We start from the raw sequence: 21,559 nt of genomic DNA, 5'->3' as shown, positions 1-21,559 counted from the left end.
AATAAAAAATAATCTTTAAATTTGAATGATCTTCTTGTTGGATAACAGTTACTGATATATATATGAGTGAATAAATTGCAGCATAGAGGGCTAAGCGTTGGACCATAGCTGGGCACTGGACACGACATTTTAGCTTTCCTGTGTTAATATTTCACAAGTTTTATTTCGGTCATTCTTACACTTAGTGTGTGGATATGTGTGTGTTACAGTTATGTATCAGATATTCCTAGAAATACGAGACAAATCGCTTTCCTTATCGCTTCAAAAGAGAAGGCAACATTTAACAGCCAAATATGGGACGACTCCGTATCAGGCTAGCTTTATCTAACCTGAATATTTACAACCCTCCTGTCCTGTTGTCGATACACTGACAGAACTTACCTACTGTCTTTCAACCACATTGAAAGGCTTTTTTTCATCCCGCCAACAACTTTATCCTTCTCCCATTTTCTTTTTCTGTTTTGCGCCCCGGATAGTTTTTTTTTCTGGTGCTCCATCTTGCTGTTAAGTGTGCACTACGAGTGGTAGTCGAAGATAAAAAAAAAAACATGCCTGAGTGCGCCTCTTAGGGGCGCGTGCACAAGCCACCTGTGTGGGAAGGGAGAGCGACAGGAGGGGAGGTGAGGGGGGCGCATAATCAGTGCTGTCTCTCTGTTATTGATCGTTTTATGCTGTTAAATATAGAAAATGACAACTAGAAAAAAATTATTTTCTAGAGGGATTTTTTGACGCCCCCTCAAGTGCAGCGCCCCTATGCGTTGCATGCACTGCATACCCAGTTTTTGCGCCACTGCCTTTGCTAACAAATATATTTAAACTTCCATAATTTCTAGATAAAAGGTATAGTGGATAAAATTCCAGTTTAAGTTCTGGGGCATAAATCTTTTCCATTGTCATTACTTACCTACATGTATTAAAGACATTCTGCATAAAATTTATATTTACAATCACTAATATCTACATAAAAGTTTTTATTAAAATTCTTATTTATCTTTGATTTCACTGATGACTCCTAGATGACTGGCAGAGACACATATTTTTCCTCTTTACCACATATAACACAAAATCTAGTTCTGAAAAGAGCATGAATTCTGTACTTATCTTTGATTTTAGTATATTGATGTGTATAATTAATCTAAAAAAAATTTTTAATGTTTTGAATACTCCACTTGAGAGTATTACTGCTTCCACCGTCTGTATTAGAGGGAAAAAATGGTTGGGGTGGCCACCTCTAGTCCCCCATCTAGCTCCGCCCCTGTGTACAGAACGCCGAGCCGCTATGCATAATGTGTATTTTCAATTCTATTAAGTCTGCACTTAAGATATTGTCTGCAAGAAATCAGTATTAAGTCAGCAGCAGAAATAGGCCTATTGTTTTATCCAACACAATCGGTTAGAAATAAAGGTGGCTCTCTAAGAACAGAGTCCTTAACAACACTTCACAGTAAGATTAAAGGAAAAGTCCAGTCAGCAAGGAATAACCAATGGGTAATTATTTATACCTAAAAGTCTTGTCTTGTCTTGTTGCGTTTAATGGCGGTTGGGAAACAACTTTTCGGTGTGCATTACCGCCACCAACTGGTGAGGAGTGTGGATCAGAATGGCTCTATTCATACTCATAATCCTCCTAATTATTCCTGTTATTTAAATATTTAAATAAGTATTGATAACTTTTGTTTCAGTTTTTCTGCAGAATATATATCTAATCAAATGTAACTTTCTCCATATTTAGGTCTCTAACCAAATTCTTTCTTTTTTCTTCATACTTCTTACAACACATCCCTACATGTTCTACTGTTTCGTCTTGTCCACAATATTCACATTTGCCTGACATATGTTTCCCTATTTTGAATGGTGTATTATTTAATCCTGTATGTCCAAATCTAAGTCTTGAATTAACTGTTTCCTCTCTTCTGCTTCCTTCTGCTATCCTCATTTCTCAGACTTTCCGTTGAATCCTATAAAACCATCTTACTCTCCTTTCTTCTTCCCATTGTTTTTGCCACCTTTCCTTTATCCTTTGTTTAATGATACTTTTAATTTCTTTCTTACTTAACTTAATCATCATATCAATGGTTTTATTTTGTGATGCTTCCTTAGCAATATTGTCTGCAATTTCATTTCCTTTAATCCCTATATGTGCTGGCATAAAAAATAAATATAAAATATAAATATAAAACAATATTTTTTCGTGGCGGGCATGGCCATTTTTGCCCAAATATATTAAAACGATGATGTCACTTCTGACATCATCCGGCAGTGACGTCACTGTGCGGTAAGCCGAAGGCCATTCTCCCCGCTTTATAAGCAAAATCAATGGGAACTACTAAACACACCTGCAATCAACAAAAATTATTTAAGATTTCGAGAGGACTTCACCATTGAAATTCACGAGAGCTATAAAAGTGACAATGCCTGCGTGCATAGCACTTGGTTGTAATACATCGGGTAAAAGTGAAAAAAAATTAGTTACGGTATTTTATCTTTCCAATTCCTGATCCACCACTGGTTCGTTGTTGGATTGCCAACTTGAAGAGAATTTTTCACCAACTTCTGGCCAGAGAAAAAACAAGTCATTAAATCGTTACTCTCTGCTTTGCATAGTGCACTGGTTGTCACCATCGTGGATAATAGCGCGTAGTGAGAAACACAAGATACAGCACTGGGACTTGCTCAAGAGGCGATACCGCACTGTGACATCACAAAGTTGGTGGCAGTAGTGCACTTTGACAAACATGGATGTCTCCAGTAAAGCACATTCAAATGAAATTAATCTTAATTAAAAGCACTTATCATTTATTGAATAGTATGTAATAATTTCATTCTTAAAGTACTTTTAGAAGTTTGTATTCTGAATGTGACCGGACTTTTCCTTTAAATAAACAGATCAGACTCACTGGTTGGCATACATCAGCACTACATAAAAAACAGAGGAAAATTATCTTAAATTTACATTGCTTTTAACTTTTTTAAGGCAGCTAGTATCGGAATAAAAAAATATTGCAATTAGAACAGCTTTCAGAGTCTATGTTTTTTCTGTAAACCTCTTTTTCTGCTCTAGTGTATATCATGTTTTACCTTGTAATTGTATTTTGATGAAAACCTCCCTTAATAAATACAATCCACACAATTGTACAGTCGACCCTGCTTGCCCCCTATTTTGTAACCACATGTTTAGCCTCAACCTGTTTCCATTTTGTACTGATATTAAAATCCTTTGTACTTAATGTACTCAAACATTATGTATAATTTTGTTGTTGTTGGACAGCATCATATAAAAGTTGTTTCGTTATATAATGTGAAAACAATACAATATCTATACAGATGCAAATCTGAAGGGGGCAACAGCCCCCCTGCTTTAAACCCCCCCCAGTGGCCTCTGTACTTTTATTGTACTAATATGCATGTCATTTGTTTGCCCAAAAGCCCCTTGCAGCCTTTAAATCAAACAATTTATCAAATAGTGTCATGCAAAAGTACGGTTTTAAATCTTTTTAACAAATAAAGTGAAGAATGGGGTGTGCAAAATTTATCGGCCCCTTTACTCTCAGTGCAGCAAACTCTCTCCAAAAGTTCAGTGAGGATTTCTGAACAATGCAATGTCGACCTAAATGACTGATGATGATTGTAATGGCAGCATGCGCGGCCCAACAATAAATGGTCTGGTAATTCTTTTTATTTAAATTTAGCATTTTATACTTGTTAACCATATTGATTTTGATTATTTTTTTACTTGTGATTTGGAATTGGTTAACTATTTGGGTGCACACATTTGGTTGACTAATTTATTACATTTTGCTTGTATGGTTTATTTTAAACTAATACTTTTATTTTGAGTTGCCAGTCCCTGGGAGGCTGCCATGTGGGCTTGGCTGGGCTAGTGAAGCAAGATTCCCAGCTGCAAAGAATCTCAGTGGCAGTGAGACTTAACTAGACTCTTACACTTATTTTAGAAGAAGGTTTAAAGGTATAAACCTTAGTCAGGTATAGTTCAGGTATATACTTTCCAAACAAAGATTTACACTTTTTTCCACTATTTTAGACTTACCACTAGCAAGAGAAAATGGGGACGAGCACATAGGATGGCCGAACGTAAGCATATCACCAGAATGATTGACGATTAGGAGGACCACTTATGTAGATGATCCACCCAGAAGAAGAACATCCTTGAATATACCTTTACGTTTTTCCATTTTGGTATGTTTTTGTTGTAATCAAAGTTGGAGAGTTTAATTATTTAAATAATTTTCTCTGAGGTTGCTGATTTTGTATTGTATAGATTAGTTTGGACTTCATGTTGTAGTTTTGTTTAGGTAAATGTATGAATGTTCCCTCTTGTGTCAAAATGACCTAATCAGCCAGTATATAAGTTCCCTTTGTGTGTTTTTTTTAAGTCAATTAATAGATAAGTTGCTTGTGTTAAGTTTGGTTTTGTTGACCTCATTTTCTTTTTGCGTCCAGATTTATGTTTAGAGTTCATATATTTTGTTGCAAATAAATCTGTTACCATTTTTTCCTCAGAATTACCTGTGCTACTCTGACGGGGTTTTTTTGGCTCTGTCCCTTACGATAAATAGAATCCACCTGTGTGTCAGTATAAATCCACCTGTTCTGTGATTGTCTCAGAGATCTGTTTGGGGTGCAGAGAGAATCAGGAAGAACATGGAACACACTAGGCAGGTCTGAGATAATGTTGTGAAGTTTAAACTTCAAAGCAAAAATGTGGATGAAGGTGCTCTGGTCAGATGAAACCAATGTCCAACTTTTGCCAATTATGCAAAACGTTATGTTTAGTGTAAAAGCAACACAGCTCATTAGAGTTATCTTCCAACAAGACAATGATCCAAAATATAAAGCAAAATGTAAAAATGGAATAGCTCAGAAATAGACATATGTGTTCACAAACACTCTCCATCCAGCCTCACAGAGATCAAAGTGTTTGGGGAAAATGGGGAAAAATTTCAGTCTCTCGATGTAGAAAACTGATATACACATACTCCAAGTGACTTGTAGCTGTAATCGCAGTGGTGGTGGTAAATATTAACTCAGGGAGACTGAATAGTTTGGCACCCAATTTTTTATTAAAGTCGTAGGGAAATCGGCCTTTCCAACCATTGCATTTCCGAATTCTCCCGAGTGGTTCACGACTTTACACGAGTGAATAAAGTGAATATAAATGGTCCTTTATCAAGAGGGTGGGATTGTTGTGGTGGAAGGTTTTTGTAAGAAAGTTTGATTGTGGCTGGTTTATTGGAAGCATCTTGCCAGCCAGTTAGCAACTTAGTGCTATAAGATTCCCAATGTTAAATTACATTTAACATTTACCAAGTAGCACTAAATTGGTGACTTAGAAACGACACTGTCAAGGAACTCTATGGACAACGCAAACATGCAAGAGGAGAGTTTTGTGTTGGAGGTTGTGGACGAGGCTCCTCGGTCATACATTTTTTATTTAGAGGAGGAAAGTTGGGACTAAGATGTTGTGGAAGACGACACCAGGGCAGCAGCAGCTTCATTTGGTGTAGAAGGCTTACAACCGTACATGTTTGAGCCCTTGTATCGCAACACTGCGAGGTATGTTAGCTCTACACCTGCCGAAGACACAGACATCCATCCCCGTGAACACTGGGACGTAACTCAATGATAAAGTAAAAGATTCTTATTTCTTATTTCAACCGTTGCGTATATTAGCTGCGACATATTAATCCAGATGCTATGACAGAAAAAATTTGATTGACTGATGACAGTTGATATATGATTGGCCGAATTTAGGTGATCAAGCTGACGTATAACTAACTGGCCTGCATAAGATAACAGAAAAAAAACACAGATTTTAAGACAGGATTTTTTTTTTCAAATAGAAATTTTCCTAATTTTGGGACAATATAGTCGATAAAGAGTACATTTATATACATGTTTAAGCCAGAATGATTTTACATTTAAATAACATTTCCATACGGCTTTAAATTTAAAATAGCCAACACATTTTGTTCAACTTCATGATTGTGTCCCAATTTTTGTTGAATTTTCACAAAACATTACAAATTTCTATCTTTATGATTGTAGCTGGAAATGTGTAAAAAAGGTCAGAAAGTTCACGGAGGCTGAATACTTTTACAAGTCACTGTGTTTAAGTGATGGCTGCAATCAGTCTGTTATGATAATGTTCATTTCCTGAACTTATCTTTTGTATTTATTCATTTATTTTGTAGAACATTTATTTTTCTCCCTATGCCCATACCTAAAAGTTATAAAAGAGAAATTTCGACCATCCTTTGCTCCTCTAAGTAACATTTTCTAGACCCACCATTATTAACCTGCACATTATATCCATCATCAAAATATCTCCTGTGCCAGTACCACATGCTCTAAATCACGTTTGCTCAAGAAATACATTTTCAAGTAAAAAAAAAAAAAAAAAAAAAAGTAGCCAAATATGTTATGAGAAGGCAAACTTTATAGGCCACTAATTATTGCATTGAAGAAGTCAGTTAAAGTCCCAGTCGTGCATTGATGCTGTGAGAGTGACTGCAATGTGTTACGTTAGGCAGCTTTGCTTGATTGTAATGTGCTAAAATGTTAAAATAAATGTAAATCAAATAAATATATTTTCTGAAGATTTCATATCAGATCTAATGTCCATTAAATATAGTTTGCCCCACAGACAACTATTATCTATCTATAATTTTTTATATTTTGAGTCACATAACTCAATTTCTCTACAGCAAACTATGAGATTCCTCTTGGAAATGGAAAATATGTTTGAATGTAAACAAATAGGTATCTGCTATGATAAATCCCAGGATGATGTTTGAAGCAGAAGGGCTTGAGAACAAAACAGAATTTTTTTATTACCAGCAATGGTTATATTTCCTTTTAGAAATAGCTGAATTGCCCAAAGTGAAACAACTCCGGTATAACAGAACTGATATGATTTGATATGGAGTGTCGAAATCAGAAAAAGAATTATGAAGAAATCTTTTATAAACTCTGATGCAACAAGAGCCAAAGACAGACATCAAATACTATGAGAATAAGTATTATATTTTATTTTATTTTTTTCATTTGAAGCATTTTTATTTACACACTTACATGTTTTATGACTACTGCATGATCAATGATCTGAGGCCTGCCTACAACCTTTCATGCTAAGCCATGCCAAGGACAGCAAATATGAATTGAGGAATAAAGGCTAAAAATCAAAGAAGTAAAATAATGTAATTAACATTTATAACATTATATAATATTCTCTTTAAATCATCTTTTTTTTTTTTTATTCAAGTACCCAAAAATTTGATCCCCAGTTATTTGTGTAGATTCTGTAATAATTGCATGTAAAATGGACTTGTTTATCAACCTATAATAATGTAAAAGATAGAGGACCCCAGAGTATATCTAACCACATTTCTTGCAAAGCAGTGATGAGAAATAATGTGGGGTTTTTCAGGGGAGGAGGAGTCTTTGATGTTTCCGCAGAGAGCCCCATCTTATTCCAGAAGTACATCAACTCTTTTTAAAATGGAGTAGAGGCAGACACATCTTCTCCCATCCCAATGCAAAGTGCAGTGCTTGCCTTACAAACTTCACTTGCCTACTGCATGAAGCAAAGTCAGACTGCTACACTTTGATAGACCTAATTAAAAAATAAATAAAATGAAAGAAATCATGTTTTAAGCCCAAACATATAAACATAAACTCAAAGCTATCAAAAGGTTACAAAATCTCTGAATGTGTTTTATTTATTTTATTTTTTGGGCAATTATTGAACCAGAGGGTTTCCATTAACTATTGATCTATTATCTCCACCAGTTTATGCAAGGGTTGTCAGCAGTCATTGGATGTAAGGTGGTGTACACGCCCACCAGGTCACCAGTCACTAACAAGGCACACACTGACACACAGGACAGACATTCATGCATTCATACACTCAGACTTTAGAGTATTCAAATCACTGATCCAACAGCCGTACTTCTTGGCAGGTGGAGCAATGTAGAGACCCCATGTATTTTGAACCTCAAATATGTGCATTGCTTTTGCAAACCGTTACTGAAACTGAATTCTTTTCATTAACCATGCTCTTTATGTAGTGTAACTAGAGCTTTAATTTTCATTTTTTATCAGATAGACCTTTAAAAAAAAAACAGATCAAAAGTGTTAATCCGTTAGCTGTTAAGAACAATAATAGCATGAAGCTGTGTCCTTATGTCACCACTGTGTCAGCCAGCCGTAACTACTGCTCCAGCACATCAGTCAGATTTAATCAGATGTTCTCAGCTGATGCCCTTTGTGAAGGATAAACCTGCTTTATACAAATCCTCTACTGGTAATGATATAGAGGGAGATTTTTTTTTCAGTTTTTTATAACCAAAAAATATGTACCTTTCTAAACAGTAAGTTGTTAAAACACTTTCCTGTTATCTACAGGAAAGTGTTAATGAGCAGAAAGGGTATCCATATCTTTGGTTGTGTATATAAATATACATGTATGCTTTTCCCTGGCGTCTCCTGGTTTTTGGTTTTCTGTATTTTGTCCTGGATTTGTGTTTCTGTTGCCATCTTCATTAAATCAGCAAAACTCATCTCTGCCTCCTCATCTTTGCATTTGGCTCCAACACTAACCTCCACCCTACCTTGGCATCTGTATGGAAAGGTAGGGAAGATTCCTAATTCCTATCAAGTCACTACAGCTCATGGTTTGGTTACCAGATTTGTTAGCAGTAATAGTTCTTAGATGGTGGCCTTGTGGATAGAAAGCAGGGAATGTATGCCCTGGATAAGCTATATGAAGTTGTTGGTTCAAAACTCAACCCCTCACTCTAAATGCTGCTCCTTTTCCTTCACTTTTTGCTGGGTCAACTTTAAAAACTTTTGGGGGTAAGAAATTCCCTTTGGACTCAGAATTACTTTGGGTCCCTGAGCCAAACTTTTAACCCTGGATTTCTCCTTCAGCTATCTTCATGTCCTACACTTTGGTAAACATACATGATAGAAAATAAGACACCTCCTGATAACTGTTATGAACTGTGGTAATCATAGTCAAAAATATCTGACTGAACTATTAAGAATTGAACAGTCACATCATAAAGATGATTACACAGGGAAATTATCAAAGATTAATTTGGTGTCATAGAGTAGTCCAGGAGGATTTGTGGTTGAAAATTAAACTAAGCCAATGTCAGGTTAGTCTATATGCTGGTACAGTGCATCATTTTGGATGGGTTCAGTACTTGGACTAGATCTATTGTAGGTTGATCATATTTCTCACAACAAGTTTGACCAGAAAGTTATTTTTATTTTATAAACATTTAGTATTCTTTGTTACCTGAGGAGAACCGGCTATGATATTTCTTGTCCAAGATGGGGTACGGGTACCTCTGTGGTTTCATTGGAACCACCTTAATTTAAAATGCTTCATGAAATAATTGGAAGCTTATGGCACTGAACTCCCTCTGATTCCACATGGCTGTTAAGATTCATCACAACCAAATAATTAAATATGGTAATTATTGTATTGCAATCTATGTATACTCTAATAGAAAGCTCACTAAAAGCCCCCAACAAACTATTGCTAAAGCTATCTTACCAACATAAAGGTTCACTACCTCACAACGTTGTTTTCTATTGATTCTTTCAAACATGTTTGTTTGTTAGTTTGCTTTACTCTGAAACGAGACTTATTGAGACTGATCAAAACTAATCTAAATTTACTTCTTGGTTGGTTTCATTTTTGAGGGTTCCAGATTTAACTGGTTTCCATGGCTATGGTGTAGGTCTTTGGTAAAACAATCTTACAACTTCCGACAGAGCAGCCTGTCACTAGAGAATCTGCTGTAGCCATTCGCCAAGTTTTCTCTCTGTCTCTTCCCATCTGTTACTTAGGCTCTAAATTATTGTGCTTTAAACTCAATTTACGAAGGTATCTAATTTCTATGATGTTTTTAAATTATATTGAATAACAGTGCAAGACTGACACAAAGTTTATTTTCTGTGAATAGAAAATTAGCATTTTCAGATTTTGGACGGTGAACCTTTCTGTCACTGTTAGAATTCAGAAATGAACTAAACAGAAGTTTAAGGAAGATAACAAATAACCAGGAGATGCAAATTAAGCTCTTTTTTTTTTCTCAAAGCTCTCTCTTGACTTTCTTAGTCATTGTGAACATTGATCAGCTCCACCACTGCCACCAACAGAAAAAAATATAAAATACTATCACTAACTGTTAGAAACTGTGCAGAATATTCCGTGACTACAGTTCCCCAATGCTATAAACAGATGGCCGTTTATATTTTATTTTCGGGTATGGTTCTCTCTTGTTTTTCTGCTTTGGTCTAGGTAAAAATGTATATATATATTTTCTTTAAATAAACTCAAGCAACTTGTTCACTTTCACAAAAAAAGAGTGTTAAATGGTGCAGAAAGGTTCTACTGGCTGTGGTGCTGATCAGCATAATATATGCTCTGACTACTGCAATGGCGCCCTCTAGTGGCTTTGGTTCATATTTATCAAGCAATGCATGACCTTTGTTGGACGATGGCACCAATCTGTTTGGCTGATATTTTAAAAATGTCAAAAAACATTATCTATGGACAGATATTTTGCCATTTATGGACATTTATGTTATATAGTATTCATAGAAAATAAAACAGTATAGTATTTTATTGTTTTTTTTTACTCTTCACTATTTTGTTATTCTTATAAATTTTTCTAAGGTCTATAATCTTTTTGCTGCTGTAAACACCAAAATTTCCCCATTGTGGAACAATAATGAGATTTTCTTTTCTATTTTATTCTAAAATATAGGAAAATTGGATCTGAAATATTTAAGGTTTAAATTTTTATCTAAGTGAAAAATATTGGAATGTGCAGGGAAAAAGTAATTAAACATGAATACTACACAACATTCTGACAATGAATAACAGTTAATCTATAAAAGCAACATTCTATATGTTTCAGAAAACTCATGTATGCAACAAAAGCAGAAAAAACTAATTTTTCAGTAATCAACCCCTTTTTATATTTTTAGATTGCTCTCTACAAATGTTAGCAAAGAACTAAAACACACACAAGTACCTAATTTACAATCAAGCTGTCTTTTTTACATGCTGTTTGACCGCTGCTTATTTAAGAATATTAAATAATATTCTTATATTATTTAATATTCTAAATTTTATTTAACTTTAAATTTTGATAAAATGCTTATCTTTATAGAACTGTAATTTAAATATAATAGCCTCCGTTATCATATAGTGGGATTATCTATAATGCAGGGCCCTCTGAAATTATTATTGTTTTTTTAAACCCTTTATCATGTTGTGCCAGGAGGTGCAGCAATACCTACACATACAGCTCAAGATAAAATAGAGACTCCAGGTCCAGAAAGAAAAAGCCCGTACACAGTTTTGTTTGTATTCAGCTGAAGCAAATTTTGGCAAATCCATAACAATTAGAGTGGTTTAGTCACCTGGTGACATTGTAATGTAGAGCTGTGTGCTGGCTGTATAGTTATGGTAACTTTTTCAGTTGTTTGTTATAATTTAAGGTAGTGGGGTGTAGATATTGAAAAAGAGGGGCCCTAAGTTGGTCCCCCACTTTTGGAATAATGTATGTGTTTATTTCGGTCTCTGATGCCAAGTACAGGAACTACTTACACAAAATAAGACCCTGTCATTCAAGTAGGGTTTAAACTAATTAAATGCTGCATCAGAAAGGCCAGCCCAGTTCTCCAGGTGCTCTGATAGAAGGGAGTGATCAGCGTATTTTATACTGCAGTAAGGTCCAAAAATACCAGCACTTCCACAATCTTTATTTATGCAGAAATCATTCAACACATTAAAAAGTATAGTCTATGGATGTGTGGAGGCATGACTGGAAGACAAGATAAAGTGGCTGGTCATTATTAGCATGTTAAGTGTGAGGGATAGCCTTCGAGTTAATGAGTCGATGCAATAAACTGGTTTTAATTAGATAGAAAACTTTGAATCAATTTGACTATATGATGTGTTGAACTGTAAAGTGCTTGAGATGACGTATTGTGAATTGGCACTATATAGATAAACTGAATTGAACTGAATTATTAGGAAGGTTTAAATTGCTGGAGCATAGCTTTATTCAATAATTTGACTGATGGAGGGTAGGTGTGACATAGACCTGTAGTTTTGCAGTAGCAGCTTATTCAATTATCAACAGCATTTTGATATTTGCTATTTTAAGGGCCATCATATAATAGAAATATTTATGATTTAAGTCAAGTCAGGCATTATGAAAGCCAAGATCTTCTTGACAATAAATGTACTGTAGGTAAAATATAAAGACAACAGGAAAAAGTTTTTTGTTAGTGTATAATTTCTTTCTAGTCTTTTGTAGTTTATTTGGTGGAATATTGATGCCACAGACACAGGGGGGTTCATTAATCTGTCAACTTTGGTAAATAACACATGAAAATAATGATTGTTTCTGCTGAGGATCTCAAAAAGAATGAGATCTCAGAGAAAACTCCCTTTATTTTTTTTGTTGTCCACCGTACATATCTGCTAAGTCTCTTTTTACAAACATTATAGTGAACCTGGATTCTAGTCTTTCATCACCTGCTTTTAGCTTTTCAATACCACCTTTTTTTACTTCTGAATGGCGGAGCAATTCCCTAAAACAGCCTTCATTTTAATTCTAGCAATGGAATCAATGGCGTCTGAAATTTTAGAATGCACGTTTTTTTTTTTACTAACTCATTTACTGAAAGTAGAAGACTACATGAGGTTAAAAGTTTCAGTAGCACCATCTAAAAATTTGTTTTCTTGTGATGTCTCTTTGGCTAATGGAGGCATTGGGAAATATACTTTTAAAGAAAATAGAAAAGTGGTCAGACAGAAAAAAAATCAGTTACATTGATTTTGGTAATGTTTAGATGTTGAGTGATTAAAGGGTGTTGTTGTTAAACATGTTACGTAAAGCTAAGATTTGTGAGTCTATCACAGTTCTTTGCATCTCTGTCTTGAGAGCTGTGCTCATAATTGACACCTTTTCTGCCTACGATGAAAGATCTCATCATGTGCTAGAAATGTCTCTCATAAGATATGAATCAATCTTTTTTTTTTAAAGGTTGTGCAAAAGATTTTTATAAAAAAAAGAAAATATTTTGTCCCTCCAAGAAATGTTACCCATAGTTAGGTGTGATGAATGATTAATAATCACATTGCCGCAAACTAATCAAAAATCTAAATTGTTATCATGATGCCACAAAACAATTTTGCAGTCTCACAGCTTTGAAGGCACACATAAGTTAAAAGCACCTATTGAAAATATAAAACACGCTAAGAAGAATAATAAACATAATATATAGGTATGTAGTTTTGCTTGAGCATGCTCTGAAAAATGCTGATCTATTTGTTAAAGGGTTTTTATTTGGATGTGTGTAGATATATGCAAATGTTGGGAGTGTGTGCTTTTTTAAACACACTAAAAAAGAAAAGTGCTTCTGGAATTACACACAGAAGTTGTTACTTTGGGATTCTGCAGTTGGTACAAAAATTTACATATCAATCAAAACTTTTAAAAGAAGAGAGGAAAACTTTGTTGACTAAGAAATGCTTAGTATTAACCGCCTTATACATACTGTGCAAAGCAGACATTTTCTTATGTTTTAAGTTGCATATCTTAATAGTAAAGAGTATTAAGTTAATTGATTTTCCTATGTGAGTATCAAAAACAGCTCAAATATGGCCATGTTTCCGTGACAACAATTTCCCAGAAACATGCTACATTTTGGGGACTTGTAAGTACTTGAGAGGATCTAGGACTGGCCCCCATCAGGACAAGTTCTGATCTTGGAGTGGAGGTTAGGTTTAGGACTATAATGTAAATTAAGTTTAGGTTATATTTAAGGTTAGGTTTGTGTTAATAATGGTTAGGGTACAGGTAAAGGTCTGGATTAGGTCATAGAAATGAATGTAATATGAATAGAAGTTAATTGTCAATATCACATGCAAGTGATATACTGTGTGTACTGTATGTGTGATTAATAACCCCTCTTTGTAGAGGAAGTGATAAAAAAGTACGCCCACTAGAGAGCAGTGTTGCACCTATGTTTGCATCCATTTTGCTATTAGATTTAGACACTTTATTGTCATTTTGGACAGACAGGGTGTATACAAAACAACATTTCATTCAGTACAGCTCTCAAGACATTTCCATTTCTTAAAGGGCAGCAGTGATAAAATGTAAAGTGGTGATCAGATGTAAACATAACACTGACCCATGATTTACATTTTCCAACATTCAGAGTTTTTTTTTTTGTTTTTTTTTCTCAATTTTATTCAACAGTCAGCTGTCTAATGGCAGTGGGTAAGAAGGTGTTTTGGAATCTGCTGGACCTGCATCAGAAGCCTCTTCCCAGAGGGCAGCAGGGAGAACACTCCATGGTGGGGGTGTGAGGTGTCATTTATAATGTTAGGGGCTCGGGACACGCAGCACAGGGATGACTTTTATGGGGGAGAGAGAAGCCCTGATTATCTTCTCCACAGTTCTCACTACTCTTCTCACGTTCTTCCAGTCTGAAGCGCTGCAGTCTCCACACCACACAGTGAGACCGCTGGTCAGAACGCTCTCTATGGTGCTTCTGTGGTGGTGAGGATGGATTGGGGCAGGTGGGCTCTCCTCATCCTCCTCAGGAAAAACATGCTCTTCTATGCCCTTTTGACCAGTCAGTTGGTGTTTACAGTCCGGTTGAGGTTGTCTGTGAAGTACACCCCCAGTAATTTGGTGCTACTGACCACCTCTACAGCTGAGCTGTTGATGAACAGTCGAGTGTGGTTAGGCCGGTTCTTCCTGAAGTCCAAGATGATCTCCTTTGTCTTCTCCTAGTTCAGGATCAGGCTGTTATCTCTGCACCAGTCCACCAGCTGCTCCACCTCCTCTCTGTAGTCCAGATCGTTGTCGTCTCTGATGAGGCCCACCACCGTGGTGTCATCTGCAAACTTCACAATGTGATTGGAGGTGAACCTGGGGACGGAGTCGTGTGTCATCAGAGTGAACAGCAGGGGGCTCAGGACGCAGCCTTGAGGGGAACCTGTGCTTAGACTGATGACATCAGAGGTGTTCTGTCCAACCCAGACTGACTGAGGTCTGTTGATGAGGAAGTCTAACAGCCAATTGCAGAGGGGTGTACTGAAGCCCAGCTGTTCCAGTTTGCCCATCAGATGCTGTGGGATGATGGTGTTGAAAGCTGAACTGAAGTGCAGGAACAGCATCCGCAAGTGGGTGTTCTTCTCCTCCAGGTGTGCCAGGCTCAGGTGAAGAGCAGCAGAGATGGCGTCCTCAGTGGAGCGGTTCCGTCGGTAGGGGAACTGGAGCGGCTCGAATGTTTGGGGGGGAGACTGGAGATGATGTGTTCTTTAACCAGCCTTTCAAAGCACTTCATCATGATAGGAGTCAGTTTGACAGGCCAGTAGTCATTGAATTAGATGACCTGAGCTTTCTTTGGCACCAGATTGATGGTGGCAGACCGGAGTGATGGTAAAGCATGCTGGTGCTGTGGTTTGGTCCAGCGAGGTGTGGAAAATGTCTGTGAGGACACCAGCCAGCTGATCTGCACACTTCTTGTATATCTGCCCAGGTATGTTAATAGAGCCTGGGACCTTTCTTGGGTTGACTCCCCTCAGAGTTTTCCTTACTTAAGCCACGTCAAGGTTGAGTGCCACAAGTCTGTTCATAAAGATCTATCTTCCATAGTTTGATTATTAAATTTAGTGGGTTGCCTAAAATAAAACATGCAACCAATTTACTATACAAAACTTTTTTTTTTTTTTTTATGAAACAAAAATCTTCCATGTAAACCACAAGAGTTTGCCAATTTTCTTTTAACGTGCTACTTTAAAGTGGTTGCTAAGTTTTTTCTCTCTTAAAAATGTGCATATTATTTTACTTTATTCTAAAAATGTCTATGTTAATGCCTTCATCTGTATAGTGTTTCGGCATTTTAAAGATAAGCTTTTATGCTTTCATTGATTTAACTCGGATAGACAGTTTATGGTAGGCTGATTAAGAGTCACAGACAGCAGCTTGACTTGCACATGAGGAAAATAGCATTTCTGTTATAAGAGTACAGTTGATGTTAGGTGCAATGAAATAGAACTGAACACTTCTGCCTTCTTATTTCCCTGCTACTAAAGCCTTCCAAACAGGTTGCAACCAGGCAAGCAAATCTTCATGCAATCACAGTACTTGACAGGGGGCTAGTGAAAATCAGAGTCCAAAAAAGTGCTGAAAATGAAAGCAACCTCCTGCAAGCTTGTACTGTCGAAAGAACTGCCCTATTCATCTGAACGGGTCTTTTTTGTCTCTATCTGCAGAGCTGCTTCCGTTTCTGAAATTATTGGGCAGAATAAACTGGAGTTTATTCTGCCCCATAAAAAACACATTAATGGGAGGAACAAAAATTCAGAGCTCCTATGACCTCATTTTGTTCTACTGTTGTTAAAGCTAATGTCTCTTTCATAACACAGGCAAAATTGCATGATCTATTTTTTTTCTCTTAAATTACAAATGACCTGTGGTTCCTGCAATGTATTTCCATAATTTCAATTCTTACTACAACAAGTTCTAATACATATTCTAGTACTGTAACATCCTCCTTCATCCAATTATGGTGCTCATAACCCGATTCCAAGTCCTGGAGATATTAATATATTAGAGCTTTAATCTATATCAGAGCCTGTTACCTGTATGCTGTTCTATTGTCACAGTTTTATTTATATATAAATAATAAAAATAAAGGCTGCTTTGATAAAAATGATTATTGACCTCCTGCAAAACCAAAGGCTAAAACTGACCCTTATCTACAGTCCTCTAAATATTTTGCCAAAAGTCTTAGCAATCATCAAGCTGTTTTTTTTGGCATATGTACGATTGGCTTTTATGTTCTTTTTGACAAAGGAGATGATAGACTGGACCAATCCAATCATTTTTTTTTTTTTTTTTTTTTTTTTTTTTTTTTTTTTTTTTTTTTTTTTTTTTTTTTTTTTTTTTTTTGCACAGCTGTGATTTTGGACTGTTTTCTGGGAATTTTAATATTTTTTTTTTCATATTTAGAATTTTTTTTCCAGCACCATTTTATTCATATTGTTGAACTTCACTTTGGGCATGGCGTTTTTAGGTGATGAGGTCATTATCTCTCTGAGCACAACGTTCCAATTAGTCCAATTTAGTTAATCCTCATATGATTGAATCATTATTTAGCTTATTGTCTGTCCCATTCTGCTTTTTGTGAATTACTTGGATTATTACTAACATTTGCTTTAAAATTCATAGCAGTAGATTATACAGTCAACAAAATTATAAACGCAACACTTTAGGTTTTGCTCCCATTTTCAATGAGATGAACTTAAAGATCAAAAGCTTTTTCTGCATACAAGATATAACCATTTCCCTCTAAGCTGGTAAAAATTTTCAGTCATCCAGGTATAAGTCATTACAAAAAAAAAAAAAACAATGAACATTGTTTTCCAAGTTTGCAGATGTTTTGCTTTACTTCCAGGAAGCTTTTTAAATTAAAAATGTAAATTCAACATTGAAAATGCCCATTTTGAATTGAAAAAACTTTCCTGGATGGGAAGCAAAATGTCTTCAAACTTGGAAAACAAAGCTCAGTGGCATTTCCCCCTAATATTGTTCACAAACCAGTTTAAATCTGTGATTGTGAGCACTACTCCTTTCCTGAGATAACCCATCCCACCTCATAGGTGAGATGGGATGTTACAGGCTCGGGACACGCTGGGATGAAATGTCCTGAATGGAAGGAAGAGGAGCCCCAATGATCCTCTCTGCTGTCCTCACCTTTCTTCTCACGGTCTTCCAGTCTGAGGTGATGCAGCCTCCACACCACACAGTGACATAGCTTGTCAGAACGCCATCTATGGTGCTTCTGTATAAGGTTGTGAGGATGGGTGGGGGCAGGTGGGCTCTCATCATCCTCCGCAGGAAGTACATATGCTTTTGTGCCCTTTTGACCAGTGAGGTGGTGTTTACAGTCCAGGTGAGGTTGTCCGTAATGTGTACCCCCAGGAATTTGGTGCTGCTGACAACCTCTACAATTGCGCTGTACATGAGCAGTGGAGCGTGATTAGGCCGGTGTTCTGTCAGATCAGCATTCCCCGTCAGACCAGCATACCCATAGTCAATATGCATGCGCAAGATGTCAGATTTGCATATGTCTGACACTATAAGTGGAAGGAAGTCTGCAAGGCTACTTTATTTATTCATGCGTGATATGATAAACAAAAAGTTGTAGTTGAAGGTAAACACACATACTTACCAGAAAAGCATATAGAAAGTCATATATGCTAGTTTATGTATACGTGATGTAATAAACAAAAAGTTATAGTCTGAGGTAAACAGAATCTACAGCCTCGTTTTCTGTGTTCATTACTACACACCCTCATGTAGCAGCTAACCTGTCTGATTGTCATACTGATCTGCAAATGTAATAGAAGTTGTTTAAATGTCCCTTTGTGCATACGCCCGCATGCATATTACTATGGGTATGCTGATCTGACTGGGTATGCTTATCTGAAGAACACTGGTTCTTCCTGAAGTTGACAATGATTTGAATGATAATAATAATAATACTCCTTCATCTTCTCCATGTCCAGGATCAACCTGTTGTCTCTGCATCAGCCCACCAGGTATGGTCGATGGCAGCAGATTTGTATAAAGGATGTCGCTGTACATTTTTCCATTCATCCTTCCTTCAATTAATTGAAGTTTGCCAGTACCATATGCTGAAAAACAGCCCCACACCATGATTCCCACCAGTTCCCACCTCCAAACTTCACTGTTGGTAAGGTGTTTTTGGGGGGATGTGCCATGGCATCTCACCTCCAAACATGGTGTGTATTTTGGCATCCAAAGAATCTAATTTTTTGTCTTATCTGGCCAGACTATATTCTTCCAGTTTTTTGCAGGCTTTTCTAAATTTTGTGCAGCAAACTTCAACAGTGCTTCAACATGCTTTTTCTTTGGCAACAGAATTTTGTGTGGTGAGCATGCATACAGGCCATGCCAGTTGAATGCATTAGTTATTGTTTCTGTGAAACAATTGTACTTGCTCATTCCAAGTCCTTATGAAACTATCCACAAGTTGCCTTCAGCTCCTAGAAAACTCTTCTGATAATTCTTTTCACTCCTCTGTCAGAAATCTTGCGAGGAGCACTTGGTCATGGTCAGTTTACGGTGAAAGGATCTTCTTTCCACTTCAGAATTATGGCCCCAACAGTGCTCACTGGAACATTCAGAAGTTTAGAAATCATTCTGTAACCAATGCCATCATTATGATTTGCAACAGTAAGGTTGCAAAGGTCTTGAGAGAGCTCTTTACATTTACCCATCATGAGATGTTTCTTGTGTGATACCAGAGACACATTTGTATGGGCCATTGTTTGGGACTGAACCAGCCGATCCATGCTTTTTTGCCCCTCCCTTTCTTCATGTGTTTAATAAATAAACCAAAAACAGGCTGCAGAATAATCTTGTTCACAGAGGTAACCGGGAATGTCCTTGAAATTTGTTTATATATTATCAATAACTTCTGTGTGAATTTGAGAAAACCTTTAATAAAAAATTTACACAAATTAAAAATTTAGAAGCTAATTCTAATTTTTGTGCTTTTTTAAGGTACAATCCTAGTCCTCAAGAAACTAATTTAAATGCTCTGTTAAATTTAACATTGATTTAGCAATAATTATAAATAGTGCATGTAAACGTTTCACACAATTATCCAAGCTGGTTTGATTTATAACATTTGACCAGAAAAGAAAATAGATTCTTTTATCTTAAAGAATTTCTTGCTAGTGGTAGGCTATACAGATACTATAACTATCATCCATCCTTTGCCTTGAATATTATAAAGTGTTCATTGTCCCAATACACATAAAAATAAGGCTGCTGCTAAAGTGTATCCTAAAATTTATGGTACAGTTTGGAGGGAGTGCTGAATGGTGCAGTGCAGCTTCGATTGAACTTGTCTCAGGTTTTGCAGCAGCATTGAGGGGAGTCTGAAGCTGTGAAGGCACTTACTCAGCAGAATGGTCCTAAAGAGTTGCTGCACCATGGGGACTGCACTGGTGACACCTGCAACTAATGCCTGTCTTTAAACATTCATCACCTCAGCCTGATGTACAAGATTCTTGTGCAAACAGAATATCTATTTTACCCTTACTGAAAGTATCAGTCAGACTATTACCATCCATAAGGCATTCATTGTTTTTGCACCTAAGTAAATGAAATGCATGTTGCTTTAAATTCTATAAGAGCAGCATTTAGGAATTATGTTATCTTCTCTCGCAGCTTTTCGAAGGGTTTTTTGTCCTTTTTTTGACTCGGTGTGCATTCATAGCTTCTATAAATATGCTGCTTTCTTCTGCTTTTGAATGCATTCAGAAAAACACATTTATATCTCTTCAGTTTTAAGAGCACATCACAGCCAAAAACCTTTCCAAACTTGTACTAAACAACCTCTCAGCTTAAAGAACCTTGCTACGGATGTTGGTTGATGTTCTGGCCAGGTGGCACTGACTGTTGATTGTAATTGTGAGTAGTGAGGCTCCTTGCTGTAGTGCTGCTATTTTCCACTCTGATTTCCCCACATGTTTTATTTAAACTCAGGATGCTTCAGTACAAGAAGATCTATTTGCGGCCAAGTATGGATGCTGGATGCAGGGTTTCTGTGCTTTCTGTCCCTCATATGATCATCTTTATTATTGCCAGTTAGTTGCTTTTTTGGGAGTTCTGTTATGAAACAAAACAGAAATTCTAGAGTTAAACTGAGAAGTGATACAGTGAAGAAAATAAGTATTTGAACACCCTTATATTTTGCAAGTTCTCCCACTAAGAAATCATGGAGGGGTCTGAAATTGTCATCGTATGTGTATGTCCACTGTGAGACATAGTGAAAAAAAATATTTGAACATTTTAAGTACTCAAACATACGAGAAAATCAACTTAAATTTTTGGTAAAGTAGCCTTTGTTTGCAATTACAGAGGTCAAATGTTTCCATCAGTTTTTCACTGTTGTATTCTAGTTGGATTCTTACTGTTTGTATGGGCTGGACAGGTGACTTTATGCTGCTAATGACCTCAAACAAATGCTTCTAATTTAAGATAATCAATAGAGTTAATTTGATTTTGAAGGCAGACTAAAAGGTCTTTGAGGTTCAGAATTCTACACTGCAAAAATGATCTAGAAATAAGTAAAAATTTCTTAAACTAAGTGTATTTACCCTTATTTTGAGTATGTAAAATCAGATAGTTTGCCAATGGGAGTATTTTCACTCTTAAAATAAGATAATCAGATAATATGCACTTGAAATAAGACAATGCAATTGTTTTTCCTTATTTTAAATGTGAATTGTCTCGTTCCATAGGCAAAATGTCTCACTTTCCTCCTCAATTAAAGAATAAATGCACCTTTTTTTAAGAAAAAATGACTTATGTAGATTTCAATTTTTTGCAGTGAAGCTGATAGGCAGGTGTTCAAATTAAATATTTGAGCTGTATCTTAAGAATAAATA

At 36.2% G+C, this 21,559-nt stretch overlaps 1 protein-coding gene across 1 annotated transcript in view; it reads right to left on the bottom strand.

The window, feature by feature from the left end:
* LOC107092426 (phosphatase and actin regulator 1-like) overlaps positions 1-21,559 on the bottom strand; it is a 65,440-nt gene that overhangs the window by 36,136 nt on the left and 7,745 nt on the right. The gene's annotated exons all lie outside the window — the stretch shown is intronic.

The sequence above is a fragment of the Cyprinodon variegatus genome, unplaced genomic scaffold, assembly GCF_000732505.1.
Source record: "Cyprinodon variegatus isolate N-32 unplaced genomic scaffold, C_variegatus-1.0 Scaffold380, whole genome shotgun sequence".
NCBI lineage: Eukaryota > Metazoa > Chordata > Actinopteri > Cyprinodontiformes > Cyprinodontidae > Cyprinodon > Cyprinodon variegatus.
The sequence above is the reverse complement of the archived record's forward strand: the minus strand, read 5'-3'. Positions and strand labels throughout refer to the sequence as shown.